This window comes from Scomber japonicus, chromosome 8, assembly GCF_027409825.1.
Source record: "Scomber japonicus isolate fScoJap1 chromosome 8, fScoJap1.pri, whole genome shotgun sequence".
NCBI classification, from domain to species: domain Eukaryota; kingdom Metazoa; phylum Chordata; class Actinopteri; order Scombriformes; family Scombridae; genus Scomber; species Scomber japonicus.
Window position 1 is genome coordinate 3695917 of NC_070585.1, and position 16691 is coordinate 3712607.

Below are 16691 nucleotides of genomic sequence, written 5' to 3' on the forward strand. Positions count from 1 at the left end.
TTTTATTACCAACTCCTGAGGGAAATATCTGGCCCTTTAGCTGCTAAATGCTCCACTATGTTCACCAGCTAGTCTACAGCTAACTGTGTCTATATTGTATTTAGTACTGAGCAGGTAGTGTATAACAGCTTTTTCCTCTGATAACAGCATTATGAAAATGATGCAGTGAGACTTCTGAGAGTGAATCATGACACTGAAGTTGCAGCCTGACAGCTAAACAATGAGCTGAAACGCAGTGAAGCCGAGGGGAGCTGCAGGGTCGATGATAATTCTCTGTAGTTTCACCACTATGAGCCACGAGCAACACATTATACTCTGACAGATCATATATTGTTATTATTAAAATAGAGATAAGAGCAGCTGTGAAGGTCTGAATAATTATTCTACCACTGCATTCCTAATGGGATTGTCTTTTAAACCAATAGAAACTCTTGAGATTCTCAGACGTGTCATGGGATTGGCAATGTGCACATTTCCATTTCAACTGGGCAACCCGATCTGCTGATGAAGGTCATGATATCATCAAAAGGACACATACTCAATGGCCCCATGCTGATTTTTTTCTTAAAAAAAAAAGAACTTAAATAATAAAGTTCTTAAAAGCAGATATAGAAATAAGACATGACCCTGACAAGTGAGCAATTACTGTAATTACTAGAGAATAATTGACATGTAGACAGGGGCAACATAAGTTAGGACCATTCTAAGGGCCCATGCCTGACAGGGGACCTAAATTTATTTTGATCATTAGTTAATTTCTTTTTTCTTTTTCTTTTTTACACATCATCATTAAAAAGACATTAATAGTATATTTAATTTAAAATGAAACCGGGGTGGACTGGGACAATAATTATAATTCGGGCTGCTCTTTTCATGCAGACTTCTAATTTTGTATTCTAACCCTATTTGTTGATATAAGGGTTAAAAGAAATTTAGGAGTGACCAATTTTCATGGAAAACTCTATATTCAAAAGCTATAGCAATGGGTGAACCCTAAACAAAAATCCACTGGCATGTGTAGGCCTACTTTGAAATAAATGAAACAGAGCTATATGCAGGTCTATTTCAGTTCAACCTCTATATGTGGAAAATGAATCAAATGAAAAGTAAAGAGTAGTAATGAGAGCAAACTGCAGCAGAGACTAATGTTAACTGCTCCTCTCCTCTTTCTCAGCGTGTGACAGGCAGTGGTGATGAGTTATCAACAACTTAACTCACTCATTTAACAATCTGTATGAAAGAAGAATCCAAATAATGAATAATACTGTTGTAAAGTGATTAAAGGATTGAAACCAAAGCTACACCCTTCTTCACTGACCTGCTGGTCAACATATTACATATATTATTTTATAATATTTAGCTGCATCAGTGGCTCCACCTTCCCTTTTCTTCTGTCCCTCTCTGCTCCACCTTTCCTTTTCTTCTGTCCCTCTCTGCTCCACCTTTCCATTTCTTCTGTCCCTCTCTGCTCCACCTTTCTTTTTCTTCTGTCCCTCTCTGCTCCACCTTTCCTTGTCTTCTGTCCCTCTCCCTCTCTGTTGCATGCATTATATACACCGTATTATATCAATGTCAGTCAATATTATACAGTTAGTATTGGACAACAAGAGAGTTGCAAGCCTTCACAGGTAGAGGTGTGGTTACAGAAACTGTGCATGGTGGTGGGGCCCAATGTGATACCTTTTCATGGGGCCCAAAATCTCTGGTGGTGCCCCTGCATGTAGTAAACATGGGACTTCAGGGGCCTGTGAGGATCTGGATCAGTTGGTAATCCAGCTCTTAATGACTGTAGGATAAATGTTTGGGAGGTCAGGGTATGGAATTGAATTAATTCAAGTTTAATTCATCATTTTCATTGAGATAATTGCCGCTAGCATTGCCGCTTTGCACATTGAATCACATATCGCACATTGAATTGCCATTTTGCAGAATGCTTTTCCATTTGAATAAAGATGCATATACACTTCCATAGCCATGGCATGGGGTCAGTGGAATCATTAGGAATCATACTCTGGGGGGGGGGGTTATTCATATTAGATTTTACAGTAATGTGCACAGAGGTTTGCTGAGCTGAGGATGGACAGTGATGGACAGACAGACTGGCATGCTCATCATCATGACTGTACATACAGCACACCCACTGCTTTTTAAACTGCTTTAACCCTCATGTTGTCCTCAGGTCAAGGAAGGACAGAAGGAAGGAAGGAAAGGAGGAATGAGGAAAAGAGGAAGGAAATAATGAGAGAAGGAAGGAAGGAAGGAAGGAAGGAAGGAAGGAAGGAAGGAAGGAAGGAAGGAAAGGAGTAAGGAAGGAAAGGAGTAAGGAAGGAAAGGAGTAAGGAAGGAAATAAGGAAGGAAGGAAGGAAGGAAGGAAGGAAGGAAAGAAAGGAGTAAGGACGACAAGAGGAAGGAATTTAGGAGAGAAGGAAGGGAGGAAGGAAGGAAGGAAGGAAGGAAGGAAAGAAGGAAAGGAGTAAGGACGAAAAGAGGAAGGAATTTAGGAGAGAAGGAAGGGAGGAAGGAAGGAAGGAAGGAAGGAAGGAACGGAGTAAGGACGAAAAAAGGAAGGGATTTAGGAGAGAAGGTAGGAAGGAAGGAAGGAAGGGGAAGGATGGAGGGAGGAAGGAAAGGAGGAAGAAAGGAAGGAAGCAAGGAAGGATGGAAGGAAAGAAAGAGGGGAGGAGGGGAAGAAGGAAGGAAAAATTAAAGAAAGAGGTAAGAAGGAAGGAAAGAAGGAACAGTCAAAAGAGATGGGGTCAATTTGACCCAGGAGGACGACAGGAGGGTTAAAAGAAAGCTGTTCCAGATATTTCCTTGTTGATGTTCTGTGCTGCTCACTCTGTTGGAAGCTGTCCACTTTAAGAGGAAGAATTGGCACTTTTCTGCTTTCCAAACCCCAACATCTCACTGTTTCCGTCTATCTGTCTCTCTGTCAGTCCGTCTCTGGGGAAATCCAGGCCCTTTGCTGACACACCTCCCTCGCTCTCCCTCTCACTCCCACACACCCACACACACACACACACACACACACACACACACACACACACACACACACACAAACACACACACACACACACACATCCACTCTCTCTCCCTTTCTGTATATCACTCTTGTTCTTTCTGTCCCCTCCATCCATCTATCTGCCTTTCTTCCCTCTGTCTCAGGGGTATTTGAGGCCAGAGCAGCCGCTGTCGCATCACGAGTCATCCAGTGTGACAGAATGACGAGCATCACACAAGCTCTGGCCTGCACGACCGGCCTGCAGACTAGCAACCACCACACACACATGCACACACACACGCACACAAATACATATACACCCCTATACAGTGACAGAAACAAACACCAGCCCAGTCCTCTGCACAATAAATTATATATAAAAGACTTTTCTCTCCTTTTTGTGACTTAAAGGGATAATCTCTTTTAATTTCCATATAGTATGTCTATGTATTACTCTCCTCTCTGTCAGTGATTGGTCATTACAAGTTCAGATGGATGCTGATCTCAGAGCTGGATACAGAGCGTGGCTGACTTAGCTTGTAGCAAAAAGCCTGGAATCAATGGGAAACAGGTAGCATGTCTCTATACAAAGTTAACAACCAAACAACAACAAAAACACTTCTAGAGTTAAAAAGTGAAATAAAAGATAAAAAAGAAACTTCCATAAAACATCACACAGTGCCTATACACATAAAGCTGTGTAAAAGGGGCAAACATAGCAATACAATCAAGGTGACCTAAATCACTTCATATCAATATAACTGCCAACATTAGATAAGCTTTTTATGTCAAGTTTAAATTGGGTGCAATTCTATATACTGAAACCAGCCTGGCAGCTCTAACCTTTGAGTGTGCAAATATAAATATATAAAATACATAATATCCAACATGGAGGAAGTTAGTAATATAAGTAATATCACAACTTCCAATCATCTAACTTTCTGTTTAGAAACTGTGAATATGAACAGCTCCACTAAAAAGGCAACATCTGCAGTCAGCTTTTATTCTAATATTAGCATTTATGCACCATTGAAATGTTCTACTTAATTGTAATGCTAATGGAGAAGCTAGGGGGTTTCATCTGTATGCAGTTAATTCATTAAAACAATTACAAAAATAAAAGAATACTCATATTTTTGAGGATCGTTAGTCAATGGTCAGACATTTGTAATTACAGACACTTTGAATTTCCAATGATGTTCTTGAATCTGTTGCTTTGAATACATCATTAGAAAAGCTGACAGAGTGAGCAGTGACCAGTGTTGGGGTAGAGTACTTAGATGACTTTTATGATGTAATAAGTAACCTACCGCGTTAGGTCCACAATTTAAGTACTCAGTTGTTTAGTTATTTTTTCAAAAAGGTAATCTGTTATTATTTTAACCAACTATTCCTGTAGCTTCCTTTTTACCACAAGAAAAGAAAATCCACCACATATTCTCACCATTACTACTTTTTTGTCAGGCAGGCACCTGACTACGTGCTACGGTTATATCACTGCACATGTGTACGGTGGCTCAGAAGGGACAGAATTCACTTTGTGGAAATATTCACATTATTTAGAATTTATGGGAGAAATAAAGAACATTACAGTAACATGTAAGTTGTGTCTGGTAACAAGAGTGTGTTGTCCTGGTAACACTGATGTATGGATGTGTTTCGAAAGTCTGTATGTGTTTATCATTTATATTCAGGTATGTGATGATGTAGTTTATAACTTGTATGTGTTTATCATTTATATTCAGGTATGTGATGATGTAGTTTATAACTTGTATGTGTTTATCATTTATATTCAGGTATGTGATGATGTAGTTTATAACTTGTATGTGTTTATCATTTATATTCAGGTATGTGATGATGTAGTTTATAACTTGTATGTGTTCATATGTTTGAAGCCTCTTTAGTCCAATAAAGAGTGTAAATGGAACATAGTGTGTGTCATTCCTGCTATTAGTGTAAAGATTTACAGATGATGATCCAGACTTGGCTGTGTGATGATGGTACACTCATTATATTTAAAGGAGGAATCACAAAGTAACACTAAAGTACTCTAACCACTTACTGTTCTTACAAGCTAATGCTGTAATGTAACTAGTTACTTTTTAATGGCAGTAACTTTGTAATGTAATTAGTTTAAAGAATTTTTTAAAAAGTAACATTCTCCAACACTGGAAATGAAACAGCTAACATGTCCTGATTAGGTTCACACACCATTTAAACGTGTGTATGTGACATGTTAAAACTTGTAAAAAGTGTAACAGTACAACATCTAGAATCATAAAGTCAGTGAAGTGACTCACAGAACAATATCTAAAGTTTGAACATTCAGTACTATGAGTCAACATAAGCTACAGGTCACATAACACCAGGTTAGGCTGTGGCCATGCATTGACTTCAACAATTTCTATAGTTTTTACTATACTTTATAATATTTTAACCCTGTATCACCAAATGTATCATATTGGATACATGCGTTTTAGAGACAGATCATATTTTATTCCTGAAAATGTATTACTACATGTAGTACAAAGATAAACCAATGCAATGTTGAATTACTAAATATTTTGTAGCTTATTTTATGGTAAATTCCTGTTGAAAATGTGTGTATCAAATTACAGCAGGTATAGAAGTCATTTATCCGTAAATCTGTCAATTTTCATTTCATTTTATTTCATTTCATGCATTATAAATATTATCATGCATAAAAAAGTTTAAACGGTGTTGTCAAAAGCTTCATGCAGGACCTTAAAAAAGTTGTATTCAATATGTTTTCATGTGTTTAAAAAAACGACTCTATGAAAAAAAAATGCAAAAAACTCTCAGTGTATCAAATATGATACAAAACACAACTCATACATGCAGAGTGTTATTTAATTCATATTTTTGATTACTTGTCAGAAGGTCCAGTAATTTTAATGTTCTGGCAATTATTTGATGGTTCAGGCTTTATACTGTAGGGCTAAGGAGCTGTGACAACACATATTTGGATATACAGAATGGAAAACCCCATCACTGATCTCTGAGTAAACTAACTCCACTTCCCCTTTAAACTAAACAACAGTGGAGCAGCGAACCACTGTAATACACACAACAGTGACAGTAACTATCTTTGCTCATGAAAGAACGTCACTGATGAAAAGCTACACACACAAAAAAAAGAAGAGAGAACATGTCATATCCAGAAAAACTCCGCCTAGAATAAAGTCAGTGTGAAGAGTCAGAGTGTGTTTTTTGTCTGTGTGCCTCTTGAGGGAAAAGGTTGCTGTGATCAACAAAAGAGGAAAAACCCTTTAACCGAACAAAAAACACTCAAAACACAAATAAGTGACTGAGAACAAAAAATTAGCAGCAAGTCTTTCTCAGGAGACTGTGTGTGTGTGTGTGTGTGTGTGTGTGTTCCCCTCTTGAGTTTCACTTAGCATGCTCCATGTGCAGAGATTTCCCAGCAGTGATCATACCCATGCCAGAATTTAATTTGGGCTCACTGAGTGATACTGCAGCATCTCAATTAGTGAGGACAGGATGATGATCTGTAATGCAGCGCTGCTTTGCATGTTAGGATAATAAGATGATGTGTTTGGATAGAAAGAACGATAGAAAAGAAGGATTTAACATGTGTGCAGGGCCATTTCAAGGAATTTGGGGGCCCCAAGCAAAATGGACTTGGAGTTAGCCGCCGAGTTAGCAGATGAGTTAGCCGCCGAGCTAGCCACCGAGTTAGCCGCCGAGCTAGCCACCGAGTTAGTCGCCGAGCTAGCCGCCGAATTAGCCGCCAAGCTAGCCGCCGAGCTAGCCGCCGAGCTAGCAACTGTGGGGGGCCCCCTTGAGGGGGAACAGTGTCGCTGTACTTTCCTGCATTGACCATCACAGCATTTAAAGGTGTGCAGTGATTGATATGTGTGTTGTGTTAGAGTGAGAGAAGGTGGCAGATCTGTATCATAAACTTAGTTTTAGAACTGAAGTTGAATTTAAGTCACAGCTTATCTGCTCCTCTCATCCCTCATCTACATCCCTCCATCCCAAAACTCTTTTAACATTCTCTCCTTCATACCTCTTACCCTCCATCATAACCCTCCATCCCTAAACCTTCAACCCTCATCCCTCCACCCCTTCGTTCCTTACCCTACAAACCCATCCTTTCATCCCGTCATCCCTCACTCCTTACGCTCCATCCGTTATCCCTCCATCCCTAACCCTTCAACCCTCATCCCTTTATCCTTTAGCCAACAACCTCAACCCTTCATGTTCAACTTGTCATCCTTCATCCCTCCATCCCTTACCCTCCATCCCTCTGTTCCTTCATCCCTTATCCTACACATACATCCTTTCATCCCGTCATCCCTCACTCCTTACGCTCCATCCCCATCATCCTTCACCCTGTTATCCCTCCATCCCTAACCCTTCAACTCTCATCCTTCCATCCCTTACCCTTCATCTCTCATCCCTTACCCTACAGCCCCATCCCTTCATCTCGTCATCCTTCACCCTCCACCCCTTCAACCCTAATCATACACACCCATCCTTTCATCCCTTCATCCCTCACCCTTCATTTTTCACCCTTGAATCTCTCAACCCTCCATCCCTAACCCTTCAACCCTCATCCCTTCATCCCTTAGCCAACACCCTCAACCCTCAACCCTCCATCTCCATCCCGTCATCCTTCATCGCTTACCCTCCATCCCTCCATCCCTTCACCCCTCCATCCCTTATCCTACACATCCATCCTTTCATCCCGTCATCCCTCACTCCTTATGCTCCATCCCTTCATCCTTCACCCTGTTATCCCTCCATCCCTAACCCTTCAACCCTAACCATACACACCCATCCTTTCATCCCTTCATCCCTTAGCCAACACCCTCAACCCTCCATCTCCAACCCATCATCCCTCACCCCTAAACCTTCATCCCTCATCCTTTCATCCCTAACCCTTTCACTTTTTCGTTGTAATAAATCATGAAACTCATGTCTAAGTTGGCGTGCTCTTTGTTGGTGAAATATTTTATGGAGGACACTGGCTGTTTTTTTAGATGCACAGTGTCTGGCTTTGATGTCATGGAAACATCTTTTCTCCAGTTAACAGACAAATATTGTGTACAGATGTCACATTGTGATTTGGGATTTCAAGGCCATGAATATGGTATGTATGATTTTACACTTTGACATTAGAACCAGAGGGTGTGAGATGTTGTGACTGACAGTAGATTTGTTTTTCATTATTTTATTATCATACCAGACAAGCAACTGACAGACAAATGCTAAATACAGAGCTGACTGTCTGGCAGCAGATAGAAGACTGTCAGATAAATACAGTACAATTCATTTATTAGTTTTTACACTCAACTGATGGGATTCAAATCAATAATAAAAAAGAAATTAAAAAAGCAAAATAGTCATGTAATATCCTCCAATAACTCTCTAATTTTGAATTTCCACGTATTTCAGTGAGTGCTCTATAAAGGGTTAAATGTACACTATTCAGGCTTATATATAGATATGTTTAATCATGCTTAAGACATGACATGCATGCCTGTACGTTACTCACTCATATATAGATATTATCTCTCTCAGTCTCAACCTTTACTGACAGCAGATGTGTAGATTCTGACACAGCAGCACAGCATCACTTCACTACACTACATCACTAAAACAAGAGCAGTCTTGCTGGGTGTAGACCTCAGGGACTTCACTGGTAACTATACAGTAGTGGGAGTCTTACTCAAAGAGCTGTGTGTGTGTGTGTGTGTGTGTGTGTGTGTGTGTGTGTGTGTGTGTGTGTGTGTGTGTGTGTGTGTGTGTGTGTGATGTGAGAGTTCATAGTGTTACTGATACACTGTTTTTATTCTTTCACAGGCTGCATCACTCATCGATTTTTGAACTTTTTTTTTTTTTCCTTCCAGTTGCAGCCTTGTAAAATGGTCTTTTAATGAAGAGTTGCATTGATATATATCACATTAGTCAGACTGAGGCAGTCGACATGCAGAACTCACACCAGAGACCAAAGTTCACAACCCGAGCGTGGTGAGGTTTTCACAACAAAAGCACTTTGGTCACGGTCAGTGAAAGGTTGTGAGGTTGCTTAAATGTTAATAATTATGTTGAGCTTCAAATCACTGCAGAGCTTTTTCTGTGTTAAACCAAGACCATGAAGTGCTGCCAGAGCCTCAATAGAACCATAACAAGTTGAATATTGCTGTTTTTTTCTACTAGTAGATATTGCACTGCAAACATTATCTCTGAACATTTCACTCCCACATCATCAACATTTTTTCTACCTGCCACATATGTTCATTATCATTTATCTATATTGAGAGAAAACATCATTCAGCAGCATTATATTTCTAGCTAAATGTATTTGCTGTTGCAATTTAGTCACATGTCTACATAACTTGTAGGAGACAGAGTTGGCTGTGGTCTTTATGCTAAAGACTGTAAAGTGAATTCAGACATTTTCTTCTAAACACATTAAATAGGTCATAAATGTATTTCTAAAAAAGGTGTAAAAAGCATTTCAACCATTTAGATTTGAATTGTGGAGCTAGGCTTCACAAACTGTGTTTCAAGATTTCTGTGTTCAGGATTTAGTGGGCGGGTCTGAAAATCATAAACCCGCCCCTGCTGCTGTAGAGGTATAAATACATTCAACACACACTACTACTACTACAGTCTACAGTTAGCCAGTTAACTGAGTTAGCAGCAGAAAGCTCTCAGACGTATCGTCCATGTTTCTGGTAGAGGTGGTGACTTTGATTGACAGGTGACACTTGGTAGGGGGCAGGGTTTCAGTGAACTCGGCGGGCACTCCCACAGTGTTTGGGAGCAGAGAAAGAGACTGATTTTTACACAACTTTGAAGCCTAATTTCATATATTTGGCGATTTTTTTAATCATTCAAATTTGGCAGGATGGTTAACAACACACTGTTCTGTAGTATGTCAAACTCAGAACACATTTATTCTTACTTTATACAGACTTTAATATGACAGCTTTCAATTCAATCCTGTGTTATGTTACAAGTGACTTTTATGGGAAAGTGACTCATGTTTTCATTCAGACATGAGTGCTGTATATCTGATAAATAAGGGCTTAATCTGACCTGAGCTTTTGTTTGGTATGTATTTTTAATCTCTCCTAGATATCTGGGATCAGTTGGACCTGATAAATACAAAAACTAAGCATTGTCTCTTTAACAGGAAGTAGTTTTGTTTAAACGAGTAATGTCCACACATAGGGACAATAAGTCTATTTAACTGTATAACACAATTTAGCTAAAAAAAACAATTAAATTATTACTACATTTATTTTTAAGGGAACATTAATGATAATTGATAAAGATAATTATTGCTGTCATTATTTGACAGCCTTGAGCTTTATTAAATGAATTGTTTTTGACTTGATTTGAAGATTTTTTCTCTAAAATGAAAGGATTGTTATCTTCTCATCTTTCCCAATTTCATTCTTGAAAATCCAACTTCACTTTTCAAACCATCGTGCCCTCAAAGTGTCACAGTGTATCTCAATATTTCAATTTGTTTCCTCAGAGCTCAGAGTGCTTCTGTTTCTGAGCTGTTTTTCACATGAAACCTGTAAGTGTCCTCCTCGTCATTGTGTTGGATGAGTGATAATGAGCACTGCTGGCTCAAAGCTATGAAAGGAGGATGAGTGGTAGCACTGTCTGTGATGGTAACAGTTTCCATTACACTCATCACTGTCAGTCTTAAAAGACACAGAGTCACATCCAATCTGATATTTGCATCAGAGTGAAAGACGCTGCTGTCATTACTGTCACAAAGTTTCACGTTTAGGCCGCTATTTTAGGGAAGTGGAAAAGAAGGAAGAAGATTTTGAAAGAAAATGATGGGAGGAGAGATAAACTTAGAAACCACCACAGATGTATTATGGGACTGACTGACTGGAACTCAGTCCATCTTTCTTTGACATTATTTGATCAAATAGTGTCTCTCTGAAGCCTGTACACACACAGAGGCTCGGCCTGCTCTATTATTTTCTGTCTGACTGTACTGAAACCAGCATCATCTCTGTCACTCTCATCACTCCATCTCTTTCATTTCAAATGTGTGTGTTTTTTCTCCAGCATCTATGACGATGACCGGCCTGCCAAATATTTTGTTCCAGAGTAAAAAAAATCATTTTCTGTACATTTCCTGTTATCAAACAAGTCAGCAACACCATGCTGCTGTCAGGAGAAATCTTCTTCATTTCACTGTGTTTCAGTACAGAGTCTTCATCAGGCTGCATGCATGAACATACATGAAGGTGGCAAAATATCAGGAAACTACTAAACAAACAGAGTTATTACCTTTATGACAATGTCAACAAATGGTGACAATATATAAACTTTGTAAAAGTAGAATTTATGGAGAGTTGTTGTATTGGATTGCATTAGACTACACAGGTGTTCCTAATAAAATGCTCAGTAAGCTTGTCTGCTAGCCTGGCTCTGTCCACAATGACAAAATCCCCAATCAAAACATTTAATGCTCTACTATGTACTTGATGTGTCATATAAAGAAAACACATTTATGTTTTTAGAAGAAGATATGTGTTGGAACTATTAGGCTAGCTGCCACACCTCACTTCCCTTCAAGTCTTTATGCTAAGCTAGTACAGACATAACATTGATACCCGAAAAAAAACAGCAGGTGTGCTTGTTTCTATTTGTCACCTTTACACCTTTTAGTTTCACTCTTTTTAAATATGTCCGATGTCTATTTCTTCTTTGTTGGTGTGAGACTCTGGAGCAGGAAGTTTAAAAGCAGCTAGCTGAGGTTAGCATAGTGGACAGAAGGATTCATGTAGGCTTCACTTGCTCCTGTTATATGAGTTTTGTTTTTGGACTATGGTTCTCTCTTTTCATTGTAGCCATTTACAATTTAAGGTACTTGAACTTAACCCTTGAACTCACTTTCGTGTGTTAGTGTGTGTGGGTGTATGTGTGTGAACTGATTATATGATATTGATTTGTTGCCTTAACAGTTATAACATTAGGGATCGAGCAGTAAGGCTCAAAAACACAAGGTGTGTAAAGCAAAAAAATGTTAAATAAAATAAAAAATAAAACAATTTATTTACGACTTAAATTCAAATATACACTTTTTTTTCCAAAATACAAAAATATGCAAACTAAAGAAACATTATTTCAATTCTGAATAAAGCCCTTTAACACAAAGCTGAGGTCAACTAAACAAACGTCAATCTAAACCCAAACTCAACCTAACTGACCTGACAAATGACACAATAGGGGGGTAAATATAGACAAAGCCTAGCCTACACAGACAAAAAGGGGACAGGAATACATTAACTCTATATCACATTAAAATCATGATATCAAGAACAATTCAAATCAAACTAACTGTCAAACTATGAAAATAAAAACTTAAGAGTCCCAAAATAATTCAATTGAATTGGATCCCAAACAAGCCAGACTCCCCTCTGGCACCCCAAGTTGGCCTCTTCCCCTTCCTGTCTGTCTGCCACAGTAAAAGCCAGTCTTTGCTGGCGCCACTTCCTTTTTTTAGCCAGGGGAGAATTTGCCGGATCCATGAAAAACAGAACAGAGGTCAATTAAATTTTATTCAAACAAACACATGTTAAATATTTGTATATAAAAGTGATGTACTAAAACTTCAGTGTTGACATGTGGTGTGGCTACAGGGGGTACATCCAAAAATCTAAACACTGGTACTGTCTGTCCATCATTCTGCATCTCTGCATCCCAATGTCAACTACTTTTATTTATTAAGGCAATGCTGCTTTATTTATATAGCACATTTCATACACAATGGCAACTCAATGTGCTTTACATGAAACAAGCATTTAGCAGTAAGAATAATTAGAAACAAAAAACATAAAAACATACAATTTGAGAAATAAAAATAAAACCCAAACATTAAAACATACAATTACCCCCAGCAAACAGGAAATAGAAAAATATTAAGAAAGTATAGTTTCTTATTCCTACATATTCCTGTGTGTATGTGCTGTATAGTGAACCTGGTGCTGCTGTGAAAGAGCATGCAGCTTTGTCAAATTTCCCTGCTCAACTACAGCTTTAACAAAGAGGACCTAATCACACAGCAGGTGTATTCAAAGTGTCTGAATGAAGGCTACATATGGGAAATCAACAGCCACTCAGTCCAACTCATTGCTGCTAATGGCTTTGCAGCAGCGGGCCGTTTAAAGCGCACTCACCTGCTCTCATAACAATGAAAACTCTGTCTTGATCTCGCCCTGTGTGTGTGTATGTGTGTGTGCGTGTGTGTGTGTGCCTCTGCTCTTCCACGTGTGCAAACAAAAAGAGAAAGAAGAAGAAAGTTCAGCCGAGCAAACAAAAGTGTGAGCGACAGGCTGAGCGAGGGAAGCGTAAACACGGCGGAGTCTAAACAGTGGAGTTGGGAGAGTTTGATAGATAAATAGTGAAATAGTGAACAGAAGCTGTTAAGAGAAGGCTGAGGAATTGGGACGGGCATGTCAGCCGTTTGAGATGCAATCGATTGACAGATAAAATGAAAGTGGCCTATGTCTGCCCTGTTCCTCATCCAGCACTGTCTCCCTTGTTATTGACAGCTTGATAGAAAAAGACAACAGCAGACTGATGGGGAATGAATAACCTGCACTGTAGAGGACGGTGGAGTGCTCATCTGGAAGTTTGAAGAAGGAATGAATGTGTGAGTGTGTGTTCTCATTCACAGGTAGATAGGGCATGGCAGGAGGTGACACACACACATACTGTACACACACCAGGCCAGTTTGAGGTGGCTAAAGCTGCCATGCACTGGCCAGATATCTGTTGGAGAATGGATGGAGTGGGCGAGGCCATCAAGTCTATGAGAAATATTTCATCTGTCTGATTATTTCACCCACATCTGGGTCAATTACACACTGGAGAGACAGGCGAGCAGGGAGGATTTCCAATCAGCCGACAGAGAGCTGTGAAGGGCATTTTGTGCAGGATGACTACAGTATGTCCAGATTATACACAGACTTGACACTTCTGTTTGCAAGAGTTTGCGGTCCATAATGGCTGCGGGCCAAATGGGAGTGACCTGTAATCATTGCAAAATTGGTCAAATTTTGTCAGGGATCCTTCCAGAGAACAATGGTCTTCATGCTAAAAGCACACATAGCCACATAGAACTTGATGCATTCACCAGTTTTCTTGTATATATATATTTTCTCCCTTGTGCCCTTACACTGACAGAATAAAAGCTGCACTAATCAACATGTTATATTAACAAAGGATTAAATGACAGTCTTAATGTGAAGGGAATCATTAACAGTGACAAACCACAGACATTTAACACAAACTCTGCCATTTAAAGCCTATTTCAGCTTTCATTGTTTTGGTTTCATGGTCATCAATTTTAATGTTTTGGTTCAGCTTCACTGCTCTCGTTAACCTGTTTTCCAGCTGCAGGCAGCTGTTTTCACTGAGAACACTACCTGCTGAGCACTAAACAGCAGATAGACCAGTGGTGAATAAAGTGGAGCATTTAGCAGCTAATGAGAAACATTTTTTTGGTTATGTTGCAACCTCAAAATGAACTGAAAGAAACACGTCCATTGTCTTTTTGCACTTTTAATAACAGAAATATGCATAATTCAGCACAAGCACATTTTGCTTCAGTCCGTGTACAGCCTAACTGTGCTTTCCTCCCTCTCTAAAGGGTAAGTACAGCAATTTTCCCTCCCTCACAGTAAGTGAGTATACATGTAAGTAATGATTTTAACTGTTGTAATAATAAACATATGAATAAACTTAAACCCTTATTTAAAGCAAATTATGTTAATCTGAAATAATGTGAAATACCTTTTCAGTGTGCTGCACATTAATCAGATATGAAACAAAATATGAGATTTGTTTGGAAAGCAATTAGTGTTAAGACAAGAATATAAAAAGTTCCTTGTATGTGAACAAGCCCCTGTTCTAAAGACAGAACAGCTAAAGTAAAACTAATAAAGTCTAAATTAAAAAGTAGTTCAGCCCCCTAGAGGCTGTCATGTTTACTACACCTCAGAATATGTGTGTTTTTCAACAGGTACCATAAAGATTTGCTATTGTTGGAATCTCACCAGCAGTGGACTGACACTTTTTAAAGTTTGTTCTGAGGATGGAGTTGAAGGAAAGGTGGTGTGGATTCTTTGAAATCAAAAAGTTTCATCTTTTAAGGAGCATACATGTGTTCTGCAAATGTATTTCCATATGACATGGTAGTGTAGTGTCAGGAGGGACTGGATTTCATTTTGTTTGGGATAGTTGTACTGTCGGAAAATATAAAAACTACAGATTTAGGTGAGTTAGTTGTAGCTAGTAACGATTTTTCTTTTTGTACAGTGCAGTGTCTCTAAATACAAGTTTCATGTTGTATGTCATGTGCATTCACAGATGCAATTCCTTCTCAGCACAAATACATTGTGATGGACGAAATCAAGTCTCATTTGGGTGTATGGACAGGACTGTTCAGCAGCCAAACACTGTGTAAAGTGGATCTTTTGAAGGATTTAGCATATTTATTTACCTTTAGAGAGCATCATTAATTGGTAAAAAGGCCATGAATATCTACAATAGGCATAAATCAGATTACTTAAAATGATTTGTTGGGTATTAAATGCTTCAATAATCTCCACAAAATGCCTCATAATGCCAGTTCCAGTGGGATCATCCTTCTTTTACAAGTTTATTTTTCCTTGAGTGTTTAGAGGCTGATAAGGCTTTACAAAAAATCAACTGGAGACACTCAAGGTTGCAGACTTGTGTCTAGAAAAAAGCAGCACATACCTCTTATCGATAGGAACAGGTCCTTCTCTACAAACTGTCTGGACAATAGCACAGCTTTTACATCTGATAATGTGCTTTTGTAGTATCTGTCTTGGTTGGTGAAAGATTAATAAGTGAGCTGAAAATGATCCAAAGAGGATGTATCTCTGTTGAGGCAGTGAATACCTGAACAGAGATATTTAAGTATGCTGCAGTAAACATCTGTACAAACACTCCAGGATTGTTCTAAACTCCAACTCCAGTAGCACCACCAGCTACATTTAATAAGTACTAGCTAGTTTAAAACTAGTGATTTACTAAATGAGGTTGCATCATTAAAACTTAAAGATCCCCTCCAGACATGTTTTGAGATATACTGTGAAAAGTTTCAGGCACTTCAGATGTTTAGATTCTTATCCATAATGCAGTACCTTTAGGGAGGCATCTGATCGAATTTATTCTGCAGCAGGACAGCAAGCAACATCCAGCCAGAGTTATAAAGCACTATCTTCAGCAACTAGAAGAACATGCAGTCCTGCAGCAGATGGTTTGGCCCCAACAGAGTCCTGATCTCAACATCGTGGAGTCAGTCTGGGTACATGGAGAAACAAAAGCAGCATAGACGCCCAAATCCACAGATGACGAAATGTGGCAACTTCTCCAAGATGGAGAACGACCAACTTGGTCAAGCTGGATGCTTCACCTACCTGATTCAGTTATCTGATACCTTTTAGCGTAGGTCATGGTCATCAGTAATGCTTCAGCCGTCAATGTACCAGGTGGATCATTTCAATGGTCCAAGTTGGTATCTTCTGGTGACTCTGAATCTTCTTCTGACGACATGTTTTCTCATCATCATCTGATGGAAGAAGAACAGTGACAACCATTAGAACATCATTAGTTCAAGTGTCATTT